Below are 16,956 nucleotides of genomic sequence, written 5' to 3' on the forward strand. Positions count from 1 at the left end.
TCCTTTTGATTTTTTTATTATTCAAGTTCCTAGTTATGCTACTACAGGTGGCAAAGTCAGTTTTTTGATTAGGGTCACTCTGCATTAATATGATCTAATTAACAATAAAATTTGTATATAATTATTCTTAAGGAAGGGACATAGTAATGCACATTTTCTTGACCTCTTTAGATTTAACAGACTGTGCAAGTGACCATGTAATTTTATTTTGATCTCTTTTTAAATATGAACAATCACAATGTAGTTTCACAAAATGTAGTAAGTCTATTTTGTGTGCCTGTATATAGACTTTATTGCAATGAAAGAACAAAGCTGTAGATATAGATATACTTTAATAAATGTCTGCTCCTTTTTAAAGTAAATCACAGTTTTTCATATGGTCATGCAAATGTATGAGACAACAGCTAAGTGTCTGATGTGGGAAATTTTTCCCAGGATTGGAGTGTATTCAGCACTGATATCAGATAATTGTACCCAATTTTATGAAAAATCAGTTCCATTTTGCTCTATGCTTGGCATAGATGATAGAACCTTGTGTCCACACTCATATTCATTGGTGGATAGGTTGTATGGGCTGTTGTAGACAAAATTAAATACAATTTGCTGGGCCATATGAAACTTTGGATAGATTTGTCACTAAATTTAGGAGTTCTAGAGGCAAATGATAGTTGCTTAGACTTCATGCTGTACAGTGGGAGATAAAATGTTCATGTGTTTAAAATAATTAACCAAATTGGTGTAGTTTTGTTTCTAAACAGATCCTTGTTTTAGATGTGATCTCGTGTTCCAGTCAAAGCCACTAAAGGAATGTATGTCAGTAACTCTTGATGACTGCAAATACATTAAAGATCATAAAAGGAAGTGGAAGAATTCACAATTTTTTTTTTTTTTTTTTAAATTGTTTATTTAACATTTATTCATAACAATTATAATAACAATGATGTCACATTCGGGATGAGAGGAAAACAGAAGGTTTCAACACTGTCAATCGAGGGTGCACATCCTTATCAAAGACTTTAAAGTAACTTACAATACTGCTTTAAAAATGGTAATACCAAACAAGAAAAACCTTTGGTTATTTATTAAGCAATTTGCTGTGAATACCCTACATGTCCTACAGAAAGTGGATAACTTGTTAGGAAAATTCCACACCATCAGAAGAGTAAAATAAATATTAATCCGAAGAGGTAGAAAGTGTGAATTACTGTGCATATCCGTCGTTTCCACTAGTTTCATTTGTCTTAATGTTATTTTCATTTTGAAGGTCCTCAAAAGACAATAGGTGTCTCGTGGGTTGGGTTGACTAGCTGCCGTAACTGAAAAATCCCAGCCTTAGTCCAATGCGCCATACGGTCATAGGACAAACTATCTGGGATGTCTGGATTAAAAAGTATGTTGGTGAGAGGTGAGCATGGGGATGAAAGTGAATATTTAGTGGAGCATTTCTTCCATATTGTCAATGTAAAGAGCATTGGGGCCAGGCAAAGGGTTCTCAGCTGGGGCATATATTTGTCAGTGGACGGCCACAACATGTAGCATGGGTGTACTGGGGAAGTTATGCTCATTTCAATATCCGCCCATCTGCTTGGGGCTGTTCTATTGGTCCACGAAGTGAGGACCCTTAGATGAGAGGCATAGTAGTATTTGATGAAGTCTGGGGCCCCTAGGCCTCCCCTAAGCTTACGTGCCATGACCACTGAGCCCGCCACTCTATGTGAAGCGTTGTTCCATATAAAACGTAGGCTTCTTCTTTGAAGATTTTTCAACTGAGACATTGGTATTGCTACTGGAAGTGTCTCAAATAGGTACAGTAGTTTAGGAAGGATAGACATTTTTAGAATATTTATACGTCCAAGGAGAGAGATGGGCAGAGCGGTCCAATGGGTTAGCAAGCGGTTAATTTCTTGGAATAGGGGGGGAAGTTCGCCTGATATAGAGAGGAATATGATGCTGTTATTCGGATACCTAAGTATTTCAAGGATGTGGAGCTCCAGTGATAGTTATAGTTCTGTTTAAGGGTGACCAAGTTAGTTGGTGTGATGTTTATGGGAAGAGCTTCCGTTTTGGTAGTGTTAATTTTAAACCCTGAGATTTCGCTAAAAGAGTTTAGAATTTTATGTAGCGTAGGTAGGGACGTATGTGGTTGAGTAAGTGTTAAAAGAATATCGTCTGCAAAAAGGGATAATTTGTATTCTAACTGACGCAGGCGTACTCCTACAATGGAGGGACATTTACGAATTGTTGCAGCTAAAGGTTCTAAGCTGAGTATAAAAAGTAGAGGTGACAAAGGGCATCCCTGTCTAGTACCGTTGCTAAGGGGGAATGGGGAAGATAAATAGGATGAAAGTTGTACTTGGGAGGTTGGGTGAGAGTATAAGGATTTAAGAGCCTGTACAAAGGGACCCGAGAAACCATATTTGGACAGGATCGCAAACATGAAAGGCCAACTAAGGCGGTCAAATGCTTTCTGTGCATCTAAGCTTAATATTACTGCCGGAGTTTTAGTTCTAGTAAGCAAGTCGACAAGATCTATGGTGCGTCTAGTGTTGTCCCCTGCATGTCTCAGGGGGACGAATCCAACCTGATCTCTATTTATCAGAGATGGTAAAATTTTTGAGAGTCTATTAGCCAGAATTTTGGTGAAAATCTTGTAGTCAGAGTTTAATAGGGCGATTGGCCGGTAGTTGTCAGGGATAGATGGGTCTTTATCTGGTTTTGGTATGACTATGATATGGGCATGAAGAAATTGGGAATGGGGTATTGTACCTTTTAATAGGGAGGCATATAGATTTAACATATGTGGGGATAGTATAGGAAGGAAGGTTTTGTAATAAGAGTAGGGGAGTCCATCTGGACCTGGGTATTTATGTAAAGGAAGTTGTTTAGTCACTTCAGTCAATTCTTCAGTGGTAATGGGAGCATTTAGTGAGGAGCGCTGGTCAGGGGATATTTGTGGAAGCTTCAAAGACGATATAAATGAATCGAATTTCTTTTGGGTGAATTGGGTATGTGGATCAGAGCTCAAGCAATTATATAATTTGTTATAAAATTCTCCAAAGACCTTAGACATGGATTGGGGACAGTATGTGGGGGTTCCATCCATTTGTGTTAAATGGTCAGGGATGGAGAGGCTTGGACGTGGTTTCAGCCTGTTCACTAACATTCTGTGGGGCTTGTCAGCATATTCATAGAATTTCTGCCTTGACCATAGAATGGATTTGGAGATTTTATTCATTTCCAAGGACTTAATTTTATTACGGATAGATATCACCTCCCGTAGACGGGTTATTGTGGGGGCTTGAAGTAAGTGCACCTCGGCTGAGCGTAATTGAGTCAAAAGTTCAGATTTTTGTTGAAGCGAGTCTCGCTTCCTATGCGACCCAGCAGATATGCACTCACCCCTAAAGAAGGCCTTGTGGGCCTCCCACAGTATGGAAGTGTCTGAGACAGAGCCGTTATTAAGCTGGAAGTATTCAATCAATTTTGTTTGGAGTTGCTGTTTAATGACCTCATTTTTCAGAAGAGACTCATTAAGTCTCCAGTGACAGACCTTAGGAAATGCTGAATGTAGGGATATATCTAATGTTATGGGTGCATGGTCGGACCATGTAATTGGGCCAATCTCAGAGGCAACTAGTTGGGGTAGCAGGGGTGCGGAGAGTAGGAAGTAATCGAGACGAGAGTATCCTTTGTGTGGGGGGGAATAAAAAGTGAACTGTTTACCAGTAGGATGTTTCACTCTCCAAGAGTCAAACAGGTTATGGGTACGAATTAGTTTGCGAAAGGAAGTAGATAGCCTATAGGATTGAGTTGGGGGGGGTGTTTTGGAGGAGGCTAAATCTATCTTTGTTGGTGGATATACACATGTTGAAATCTCCTCCCACAATTGTGAATGGATGAGAGGAATTTTGTACTTCTTCAAGGACCTTAGTGAGGAATCCTATCTGTCCAGAATTGGGTGCATAGATGTTAACTATCGTGAGTTTCATCTTTAAATGGACACAGTTCAGGATGACATACCGCCCTTGGGGGTCCAATTTTGAGTCAATTACTCTTATAGGACATGAGTTTTTGAACAAAATTGCTACACCTGCCTTCCCAGATGGGTCAGAGGCTACAAATGTGTTAGGAAATGATTTAGAAGCGAACTTAAAGGAGCCTCCCGGTCGAAAGTGTTTCTCCTGAACCATGACCACATCGGCTCCAGAGGCTCTGAATTCCTTCAAGGCTAGCCAGCGCTTGTGGATAGAGTTCAACCCCTTCACGTTACACGAGAAGACCTTCAGAGCCATGAGGAGGACATAAATTTTACAGCAAATGAAATCTTAATAGTAAACAACAGCATGTCTAACCAAAGTAGATTAATCGGTAATACCTTTGCACTTTTCTCAATTGACATATAAACAGTGAGCAAATATATATTAACAAAATAAACAGAGAATGTTAGACATATATTCAGGCCAAAAAAGGGCCTAGGTTTGAAAAGAGAAAAAGAAAAAGAAAAAATATGAACTACAAAAAGTAATCCAAAAGGTAATAAAGAAAAAACATTTTGTAAGCCTGAAGATGAAAAAATCTTCAGGGGGCCTTGGCTATCAGCCATAGACCTGTAGAGGGGCATGCCGGTCAGCAACACGGACGGAGCGGTACCCGCTCCCTCTAAAAGGAAAAGAAAATTAGGTATGGAAACTTTAAACTTTGGATTCTGGGGGAAAAAAAAGGGGAGTGGGTGAGGACCATCTCGACCGGGGAGTTGAAGTCCACAGACTGGATCAGTTGCCGTTAAACTAGGTCATCAAGAGCAGGATTGGGGAGGTCTCTCTCTGCGGACACCATGGTGCTGTCATCAACAAACCCTCGGAGTACCGAGGAAAATGGTAGGAACAAAAAAGGGAAAATATTGAGGAGCTTCTCCTCATTGAGTGGGAAGAGTTCAGGTAGGCATTCTAGCCGAAGCAGGACGTTGAGGGGTGGAAAGGTTTCTTTGACGTCTCCGACAAACTGGGGTCCAGATCTCTGTAAGTGGTTGAAGAGGGGCGGGAATCATATTTAAATGTGGTGGAGGGAGTTCTTCTTCAGGTATAGGCGGCAGTCCTAAATTGCGGACAAAGGCCTCACATTCGTGTAGGGCTCGCATCGAGTATTGGGTACCATCTCTCGAGGCCGAGAGGCGAAAAGGGAAACCCCACCTGTAGGCAACTTGGTGATGTTGGAGATGCATGGTTACTGGCCGTAATTCACGTCTTTTGGCGAGAGTGATGGGTGATAAGTCGCTAAAAATTTGAAGTTTAGCGCCTTTATATTCAATGCGATTTTTATTTCGTGTGGCCATTGTGAGGGCCTCCTTGCTTTCATAATAGTGGAAGCGAGCTATTACGTCTCTCGGGTTGGTACCGGGGGTGGTTTCGGAGCTAGGGACCTGTGGGCCCTATCTAGCCTCCAGTCGATATCTGGAATATGTGGAGCTATAGTGACAAATAGTCCTAGAAGATAGGGACGTATTTCTTTGTCAGGGACTGTTTCCGGAATTCCACGAATTCTCACATTTTGACGTCTCTCTCTGTTCTCCAGGTCTTCCTGCTGTAATTGGACCTGGAAAACATTTTGTTTAAGTGTCGCATTATCTTCTTCAAGCACGTGTACGTATTTCACCAGTTCGTCAAACTTGGATTCTAAAGTGTCCGTTCGATCGCCCAATTGATCGATTTCCCCTCGGAGCTCCTGAGCCAGTTTCCCTACTGCTACTGTAAAGTTGCGGGTCAGGTCTTGTAGCAGGGTCTGTAGCTTTAAGTCCAGCACCACAACTGTAACTGTAGCTGAGCTGTCTGGGTTTTTCTCTTGGGATGGGGGAATAGAACTAGAAATACCTGTGAACAATGCAGGATGATCAGCAAGGTGGTCCGCAGCATGTTCTGCTGTTTCTCTGTAGTTGCTGTGTGAGGTCTCCCCTCTTTGTTGTTGTGCAGAGAGGGATGTCTCTTGAGTTAGGGGACCATGAGCAGAGAGGTCCGGTGTAATGTTTGCTGCATCTGTCGTTCGTTCCGCGGCGAGCGTTGCAGCCGTCTGGCTAATTGAGGCCGGGGATTGCGGCCTATACAGGAACCGCTCCATGCTTTGAGCCGGCCGGGAGGTCGGAGGCGGAACAAACCCCTGGTATCCGTGCCGCTGGGATCCTATTTTCCCCATGAGGTGCCCGGGGTGTTCCGGGAGCTTTTACAGTGGATCCTGGGTCTGATGGAGCTAGCGTTGCTGAGCAGGGTCCGGGAATGGAAGGAGCAGGTCCAGAGCTAGACTCTCAAGCGTCCGCCATCATTGCCCGCCGCGCATGCGCCCTAGAATTCACAATTCAAGTGTCCATTTAAATCCACATTTGTGACAGTGACATTTTCCATTTCTATAGTAGTCAAAGTCTGAGTGAGATTACCAAGAGTGTTATTCACATAAGTGCAAGTGGAATACATACAAGAGACTGTTGCAGACAAAGACATTGGAAATATTTCAGTAATGGACATTTCTAATTAATTATATGTGATACTTTGTATGTAGAGACTTACTGTTGTTTTGTTTGTTATATATGTTATAAGTATTAATATTGTGAACACCTTAAAGTGGAACTTTGGTCAGAAAATTGATTCCTGCTGGATCACTTGAGGCTAACCCTTTTTGCAGGTGTAGCTATGAAGCACAGTAAAAATAAGTCCCTATACTGTTTAAAATCCACTGTTCCAGCCTGCTCTACACAGGCTCAGTTGTGCTCTATTTTTTGCACTGATTAAAATCTAGAGGCCAGTTTGCTGACAGCCTGAAATTCTACTGCTGCTCAAAGGTTCTGGGCTTCAGTAAAATGGTAGCATAATAATTAATGTGGAATGTATTTTTCTTGCTAATGAACCTTATTTTATCACATTTTTGTGAGTAGAGTTCCACTTTGAGTAAATGTTCAATCATTAAAAAACAAATAGTTTATAATTTTTTGAAAAAAAAAAAAAAGTGGGGAGGTGTAATGTAATGAGTATGACATTATCGCTAAAGACTGTATGCTATTGATGCTCTATAGGATATGTTATGATATTTGTCATTATTTTGTTTTATAATTCATGTTTTAAGACATAGGAGAGGTAGGCTACTGACTTAGTATAGCAGTGACTGACAGAAGAGACCCATGCTGACTGTTATTGTATAATATTCTGCAGTATAGTATGTGCAGAAATGGACAAAAAGTGAAATGGTTTTGGGTTTAGCAAACTTTGTGGGAAGACTACAAAATTAAAACTAATGAAATATCTGGACTGACTATATTGACAGTATGACATGACCAGGGTAATAGTGACTGAAAGGTGGAGTCAAGGTTAAGAAATTATAAGAATTTACAATTATTGTATGGGAAATAGTATAGGTTGGGAAATGTAAAAGAATAGTTTATATAAAATACTTTGTACTGAAAACATGTACTTCAAGGGATTTATAATAATAATTATTATTAATATTGTAAGAGTATTGCATTATGATAAAACTATATAGATATATTTATATTATTTTAGCGGATGTTGTAGAAGTAAAAGGAACACACTAAATTAAATTAGATAAGATGAGAGTGGAGGAGCCATTGCTTTGTAGGTTGCCCTGAAGTGCTTGCCAGAGACCTATTGTATCCTGACACTGACTTTATTTTTATTTTTATTTTTTATAACTATATTTTTGAAGTGTATTTTATATCCAGACAAATATCGGGTGATCGCAGAAGACATGATGTAACTTGTTACAAATGTTCATTGCTACAAAGGAAGGATTTCATGCATAAAAGGAGGAACTGGAAAATCTGAGACTTGTATCTTTGCAGAACAGGTATGCACTGAACTTGTGTCTTACAGCATCCAAAGCAGCTTGTGCTATGATACTGGACCAGCAAATGATGATGAAGGAGATCTCTCCAGACACATCAAGTACTTGGCTAAGCTGAAAAGACCTATGCAGGAAAAGGCAGAGCCTTATGGGACTGAGTCTGCTGAATGCTCCCTGGAACCACATACTTGGCTTTCATTCACTAGCTGAACGGATTGTTCCTCTTCCCTGTTATCCTTGATGTGATGTTGCTGAGTAAATGTTGCCTGTTGCAAGAAGTTTGTGGCAAGAATGATCACAATGCCACTGAGACTGGCAACTATGTTTTCCGTGCCACATATGGAGAAGGACTTTGCAGCTACAGAAGAAGATGCAGTGTTTTTGATTGGACTGATTTATTTATTTTTTATTTTCTGGACTGATTTATTTAATTTTTTTTTTTGGACAATTTATGTGATCAGTGTTGGGTGCATGGGGTCTCTGAAGAGCATGGTGGGTGATCTGTACTGTAATTGCTGTGAGGCTTATGCCTCAACAGGGGGGAAATGTTGTAGAATCTCATATTAGCCAATGTATTTCATATTATATATATTGATTTGCATATATTTTATTGATAATTATTATTATTATTATTCATATTATTATATAGTAGTGGTTTTATCGATATTATTATTCAATAAGTAAAGCAACAATTATTAATCTTTAATAATGTATACTGTGTTTTCCATAGATTTAGAAAGTCTTCATTTTTAAATGCTGAGCTTTGGATGACCCCTCTGCTTCTTTCTTATACTTTTATAGTTTACTGGGTGAAAGTTCATTAGAATAGATTCAAGTAATATAGAATTGTCTCAGACAGATAAGAAAACAGGTGGTTAAAATAATTAGGTGGAATACAGGAAAGTTATGTACAGAACATTAATTAAGTTTGACAGGGTCAAACAAAGGTCTTTGAGCCCTCATTAAAACTGTTAAAATACATGCATATAGTGAAACATATAAAACATCTGGTGGGGTTATTGAAAGTTAATTGTCTCAAAGTTGTAAATCTGCAAATCCTTGAAGCTAGTTAAATCTTATCAAGATAAGGAGAGTTTGATAACACAGCTGGGTGCCAGACTGTCTCTATACAGGTGTTTTTAATTGGACAAAAACAGTTATAAATCACTTTAATGAACATATAGGAATTTTGGGAATAATTACGTTTATCTGGTTGTAGAACAGGTGTCAGATTTATGGTTGGTTACTTTGACGTAGATCTTAGCGACCAATCATATGTATGAGATATGTTAAGATAAGACTTGTAAAAGGGTATATAAATGCAAGCTCTACAATTGTTAGACAGACAAGTCAGATAGGAGCTCATAAGGCTGAACTCTGTGTATGCTGCCCTATTGCACGGGTCATAGAGGTCAGAACCAATGGGCAAGTATCTGTCCTAACTTGTCCCCTCGGACAAGTCAGATAGGAGCTCATAAGGCTGAACTCTATGTATGCTGCCCTATTGCACGGGTCATAGAGGTCAGAACCAATGGGCAAGTATCTGTCCTAACTTGTCTCCTCGTACGAGTCAGAGAAGACTTCTTAACTTGTTCCAGAATGTGGTCTCAGGTGAATTTCCCTCAAGAACTTGGTCGAGCTGGAACCCAGAACTCTGTGAGGGGACCAGACCACTGGTCGATCGACTGGTCCCTATCGGGTGACGGGTTCCCAAGAATTGGCAGAAAAGACCCATTCTGGTTCAAGGTGAGAACAATTCACAATTGTTTAAATTTGGTTAGAGGATAAGAATATTTATATCTAATATGCTTGCATTGTAAGAAACTGTATAAATTAGACCTGTATATTGTAATATTTTGAACATAAACCTGTATGTTATCAGCTGTTAATAAACCTGCATTGCTGAAGTTCTGCCTGGTTCGATACTTTACTATTCTACTTCACCGGTCTGTGACATCACAAGGGGGCGGTGACACCAGGTGACATCATCAGGTGGCTCCATCCCTTACCTATATAAGAACTGTCAAACAGCAAGCCAGGCATTCGGCGGTTTGGTGATGTCACCAGGTGGCTCCACCCCTTATCAATATAAGAACTGTCAAAAGGCAAGCCAGGCGGTTTCCCTTCATTGACAGTAGAGTATTTTTTTTCTTTTTCAGGTCAGCGGTGGCATCTACATAGGAGGACACTGTTTTTATTTTTTTAACAAAGGAATTGTCAAAAACAGTCTCTCTGTTTTTATTACTTTTTGACACTTTTTTTGGTTAATGGGTATACTCGTTCACATGGGGGGGGATCTGGGGGACCCCTTGTTAAAGGCTGCTTACTTATTCCGATAAACCCCCTGATTGCAGACCCCCATAACCACAGCCCAGGGTTGTGGGGATGAAGCGCTTGCTAGGTTGCCATGCATTTTGGGGTTTTTTTCAGGTCAGCGGTGGTGTCGTGATTGACAATGGATCTACATCAGGGGACACTTTTTTTATTTTTTATAAAGGAATTGTCAAAAAACTGTCTCTGGGTTTTTATTACTTTTTGACACATTTTGGGGAATGGGGGGCAGGATCTGAGGGCCCTGACCGCAGACCCCCACAACCATAGCCCAGGGTTTTGGGGATGAGGCCCTTGTCCCCATCCCTTGACCCCATTTTTTTATTCAGCAGAGAAGCCCATTGACAGTTGTTAAGGACACTGCGGCTGGCTTCCCGGTCCGCTCCTTAACAAACAGCTATTCACTGCACCCTGATTGGGCAAAGCTTTGCCCAATCAAAGCCCAGAATGCACTGTGCAGGGCCCTGCAAATTTGGGTGTTCGCCAAATGGGAACAGGCAATGTTCGAGCCAAAATTTTGCTTGGCCCAAACCATTCACCCAACTCTATTTCTTACACTAAATGGTGTGCCCACTAAATGCACTGTATAAACTGTATGTATCCTCAGCTATTTACAGTATACAAGCTTATGTTCCAGCTGCGGTACATAAACAAATCGTTCCACAACCAGAAAAAAATGTCGGGGTGATTAGCACTCTGAATAAATACAAAACTTCCTGTGATTGCCTGAAGCCAATCAGAGAATACAAAACTGCCTATGAATGTCTGAGCGCTGCTCAGACCATCTTAATTTTTTGTTCCTGGTGTGGAACAGGATATGCATGTCCCACAGCCAGAACATAAGGATGAATAGTGTATGCAATTGAGGCTACATAGTTTATACAACATACAACATTTGGGCCAAACAAACTATTTAAAGTGACAGTAAAGCTGGAAATCAGCTTTAAAGTGTTACTAAACCCACAACAGTAAAATCAGTCTGTATAAGCAGTAAAGCATGCTTTTTATACTCAGAGTGGAATCTAAGGGGTTAATCCTCTGCATGGTGAAAAAAGGCTGCTTGATCTTGTATGCACAAATCCTCCTCTCCCTGCACTGTCCCCCTTTACAAGTCCAGATAAGATAAAACCTTTGGAGTCAGACTGCACATGCTCAGTTTGGTGTGTATTGCTAGAGAGGTTTTTTTTTTTTTCTTGACAGAGTGCATGTGATCAGCCCAGGGTCAATCAGCACTGTCAGCACTGTCCAGACATGTCCAGACAGTGGGTCAGGAGCCCTGCAGCCTCGTAGAACAGCTCATTATAGTATAACAACTCCTACTACAAGCTTTACCAGGAACTGATAGAAATCACAAGACTGCTATATACTGCTGATGAGAAAAGGTATTTATCAGTTTATGTTTATTAAAATTATTGCATTTCCATGTTCTGTGTACTGTGGGAGACCAGATATAGTGAATGCAGGGTCCTAGGTTTAGTAACACTTTGGGGCTGATTTACGTACATGTTAGCGCATTTGCGTGAGCAGGAATAGTTATTGCGACATGGCACATACTTAAAGGAATAGAAACCAGCTGGTGACTTGCGCGGAATCGTTGCGCGCATGGGCGCAGACACATTCTTAAATACAGAACAGACATCGGGCACTTGCTCATTGTAATGCTGATCATGTTAATGAGCTTTTCCTTATCACATGGAGAATATTGCTTCCAGTTTTATTCCATTCATTAATTTCTTTTTGAAACTCAATAATTATTCTAGAGATCTTCCTCCAATCAACAACTGTGCGGATATTCCCTGGACTTGGATGTGAAATGTCATAATTGTCAAAATGTAATTGTGTGCATCTTATGGTGATAATCTATAATCATTGGTGGACCTGAACCTTCCATGAAAACATCTTCTTAATACATGTCTGTGTATTATGCATTCTGGACAATTCATTTTCCCCATGCAATGTGATTGGATAACATATAAATCTACTCATCTATCTGAGCAATTCTTTCCCCATACACTGTGCAATCTGATTGGATGACTTTTAATCCACTCATTTGTCTGAGCAATTCTTTCCCCATACACTGTGCAATGTGTAAAGGGTTAATACCCAAAAAGAGAAAGCAGCTTGTGTTTGGTGGTGTAGTTGATTAGTAACTCCTATTCAGAATGTGTCAGCACAAAACCAGATGCAGTTCCGTGCATTTTTTTTCTGCCCTGAGGCTGGATTCACACCTATGCATTTTTAGTGCTTTTTGCATTTTGCAGATTTTCACTACAGAACATGTTCCATAGGAAACAATGTTAAATGGACTGTACTGCAAATCTGCAAAAATGCAAAAAGCACTAAAACTGCATAGGTGTGATTCAGCCTCAGGGCCAGTTCGCACTAGATGCAGTTCCGTTTTTTCTGCACCAATACAGTCAGTTCCGGTCAGTTTCTGCACCAGAAACTGACTGCATGGTGTGAACTAGAGCCATTGGAATACATGGAAAACACTGTGCGTGCATTTTTAGTGCAGAAAAAAGCGAACTGAACTGAGTCTGGTGTGAACTAGCACTAAAAATGCATGCAGTGTTTTCCATGTATTCCAATGGCTCTAGTTCACACCATGCAGTCTGTTTCTAGTCAGTTCCGGTACAGAAAAAAAGCACTCAGAACTGCATCTGGTGTGAATTGGCCTTCAGAACTTTAGTTCTTAAAGAAACCAACGGTAGTAATGTTGTAACCCCTTTTTTTTGAACAAGCGTGAAAAATATATTGCTCACAAAGAGGGGAGTATTTCCAGCATATTATCTGTGTGATCATGTGTGTGTCTATGGGTAGTCCCCCCCCCATGTATATTATCTGTGTGATCATGTGTGTGTCTATGGGTAGGCCCCCCCCATGTATATTATCTGTGTGATCATGTGTGTGTCTATGGGTTATCCCCCCCCCCCATGTATATTATCTGTGTGATCATGTGTGTGTCTATGGGTAGTCCCCTCCCCCCCATGTATATTATCTGTGTGATCATGTGTGTGTCTATATATATATATATATATATTATAATAATTCTATATAAAAAAAACACACACACACGGCATACATTAAGGCCCGGTTCACACGCAAAAAAATACAGATTTTAAATTGTAAATAGAAATAGGCTTGGTCCTTAAGGCCCGGTTCACACTTGTGCGATGCCAGACATTGCATGTAATTTGCAGCGCACTGCCGTTCACATTACATGCGATGTTTGTGCGCTGCGATATCAGCCATACAGATAGTATGGCTGATATCGCACCGCATTCGGTGCAAACACGCACAGGACCCTTTTTTCTGTTCGGACCAGAATCAGATCGCATGTGTTTTCACACATATGCGATCCGATTCATGTCCGAACTGTCAGTTTGCAGTGCGATATGCAAGCTGAACTGGGGGTGTCGTTAACAATGTATTGACACTCCCCAGCGATTCGCATATGGCAGTGTGAATTGACATGCGAGTCGGTGCGATGTGGGAACCCGCAGTGGATTCGCAGTGTTCTCGCATCGCACCAGTGTGAACCGGGCCTTATGCAGATTTTGACCATAAATATGTAATGTGTCTAGCCACTAAGGCCCGGTTCACACTGGTGCGATGCTAGAACACTGCAAATCCACTGCGGGTTCCCACATCTCACCGACTCGCATATCAGTTCACACTGCCATATGCGAATCACTGGGGAGTGTTAATACATTGTTAACGACACCCCCAGTTCAGCTTGCATATCGCACTGCAAACTGATAGTTCGGACATGAATCAGATCGCATATGTGTAAACACACACGCGATCCGATTCTGGTCCGAACAGAAAAAAGGGTCCTGTGCGTGTTTGCACCAAATGCGGTACGATATCAGCCATACTATCTGTATGGCTGACATCGCACCGCACAGACATCGCATGTAATGTGAACGGCGGTGCGCTGCAAATTACATGCGATGTCTGGCATCGCACAAGCGTGAACTGGGCCTTAAGGACCAAGCCTATTTCTATTTACAATAAAAAATCTGTATTTTTTTGCTTGAAAATTAATTAGAACCCCCAAACATCATATATATTTTTAGCAGAGTACAATGGATATCATTGCAATCATTTTTTCACACTGAGGCATTTTGCAGGCGCTAAAAATAGCGCTTGCAAAGCGCCCTGAAAGAGCGGCTCCATTCACTCCAACATGACAGCCCCGAGGGCTTTCACACTGGAGACACAGCAGCGGCTGTCTCAGGGCGCTTTGCAAGCACTATTTTTAGCACCTGCAAAACGCCTCAGTGTGAAAGGGGTCTTCATGTACAATCTGTGGCATGTAATCTCCCCCTCAATGTAAACCCAAGATAACAAAAAACAGGGAAAGTCGTTGGGGTTGATTTACTAAAGGTAAATCCACTTTGCACTTCAAGTGCAGTTGGTGGAGATCCGAGGGGGACAGGCAAGAAAAATTAAAAACAGCATCTTTGCTTCTACATGATTGGATGTTAAAATCACCAGTGCTTCCCCTCAGATTTTCAGCGACTACACTTGTATTGCAGAGTGGATTTGCCTTTAATAAACCCCAAAATACCTAATAATATGGAGTTTACACAACAAAGTGCTAGAGTGCAATTTGCCTAATGGGGACACTAGTTAGATTGACCCGTGTGTCCCCAAGGAAAGGCATTGGTAGGGTTTTACCCTCACTTCCTGTTTAGCTATGTGACAGGAAGTGAAGCCAATTTTAAGAAAAGGGACACAAAGCCCAACCTAAAAAAAAGACAAGCAGGGGTTCTAACACTCACTTGGTTTCCCTCACATGCCCACAATTAGAATAGGATTGTCTTGTGCTAGATTTTAGCTCAGTGCTCTAAATCAGTGCTTCTCAACCCTGTCCTCAAGTACCCCCAACAGACCATGTTTGCAGGTTTTCCTTCATCTTGCACAGGTGCTTTAAATCAGTCAATGGCTTTGTATTTTGGACAGCTAGTTTAGCCAAGGTAAAATTCCCTAAACATATCCTGTCGTGGGTACTTGAGAACTGAGGCTGAGAACCACTGCACTAAAAATGGAAAATTGAATACTTCCCTCTCTGTAATTTCTTTCTTGGTGCCTATCCATGGCAGCATACGCACAATCCATGTATATGCTACCATGAAGGCACCAGGTAAGTAACTTAGACAAAGCAGACATTTTTTGGAATTTGCCATGCCAATCAGCCTAGTTAAGCTGCAGCTGGGAAATGTGTTGCATGAAAAGTAACAAAAAACACAAAACATAAAAATGTTACAAATTTTATTGGTCAACAAAACAGGACTTGGAAAAGAGCAAGGAAATCAAAAAACACATGTATGTTAATTTGAGACACTAGAATATGGTTAACATGAGTTAAAAGGAGTGCGCCCACAAATGGATATCCATTAAGGAATTAAACATTAGTCAACATCTTGAGAACATTTTTGCAAAATAATGCAGCACAGACAATTAAATCAAAGTGAACAACCTACAAACGACACACATTGACATCAAATATATTTCAAGGGAAAATATCACCCACCAAAAAAATACAATAAACCAAAGTAAAAAGAAAAACTTGCTTGAAAACACATCTGTTTTGCAGGGGCGTAACTAGAAATAGCAGGGCCCCATAGCAAAATGTTGTATGGGGCCCCCCTGCAAACAGCCCCCCCCCCCCCACAGCTGCCCTAGTGTCAATGCAGCGTGACCTGTGCCCCATACAGCGTGACCTGTGCCCCATACAGCGTGACCTGTGCCCCATACAGCCTGGTCTGCCTGTGCCCCATACAACCCCACCTATGCAGAGGAAGAGGCAAGCCACCCGGATCGGCAGAGAGCGGGATTGCCCGCTGTAATAGCTTTCATTTGAATTTCCTGTCTTCCCGTCGCTCATCGTCACATAGCCCCACCTCTTGGCCCGACGCCTTTGATGACGTCACATGTCCCGCATTGGATCGGCATTCTGTCTATCAAAGGCACCGGGCCAAAAGGTGGAGCTATGTGACGTGAGCCCCGGGAACACTGGAAGTTCTAATGAAAGCTCTTACATCGGGCAATTCAGCTCTCTGCTGATACGGACAGCTCGTCTCTTCCTTTCCTCTCTCTTCCCCTGGCTGGGAGACTGTGCCAGCAGTGCTTTCATCCTCACTGGGCCCCACTCGGCTGCGGGCCCCATAGCAGCCGCATGGGTCGCTATGGTGGTAGTTACGCCCCTGCTGTTTTGCAAAGACATAAACAAAATACATGTGTTACAAACTCGATAAGGACACCCAAATGTAACACTAACACACACTTGCCTCTTTTCAGGGCAAGGTAAAGAATGCCATCTTCAAGCTTTATATAACATAGGTTTGTGTGCTAATGAGGCAATTGAAAACACATGCACACTCCATGCAACACACAAAATGCAAGTTCACCCAATGTAGAGAGAACTTCAAAGTGGGTACACCTGTTAAGGATGTCCTTAAATTACTAACCCAAAAAACACACTCTCTGAGCATGCCCAGAAACATCCAAGTGCTGTTCACACACAAAAAAATTTAAGTCCCTGAGCATGCCCCGACCAACCCAAATGCAGCTAACACCAAATAAGCCACCCCCCTGTCCAAAATTAAACACATCATCCAGCATGTCCTTAATTAAGGTTAAGAAAAAAGAAGGTTGAAAAAAGTACTGGACTGCATCAAAAACGTACCAAAAACATATCATAAATGCACTGGATCGCATCAAAAATGCACATGCATCTGGACTGCATTTCTATGGAGTGAACTAGCCCTAAAGCTA

The sequence above is a fragment of the Aquarana catesbeiana genome, linkage group LG05 (genome assembly GCF_042186555.1).
Source record: "Aquarana catesbeiana isolate 2022-GZ linkage group LG05, ASM4218655v1, whole genome shotgun sequence".
Lineage (NCBI taxonomy): Eukaryota > Metazoa > Chordata > Amphibia > Anura > Ranidae > Aquarana > Aquarana catesbeiana.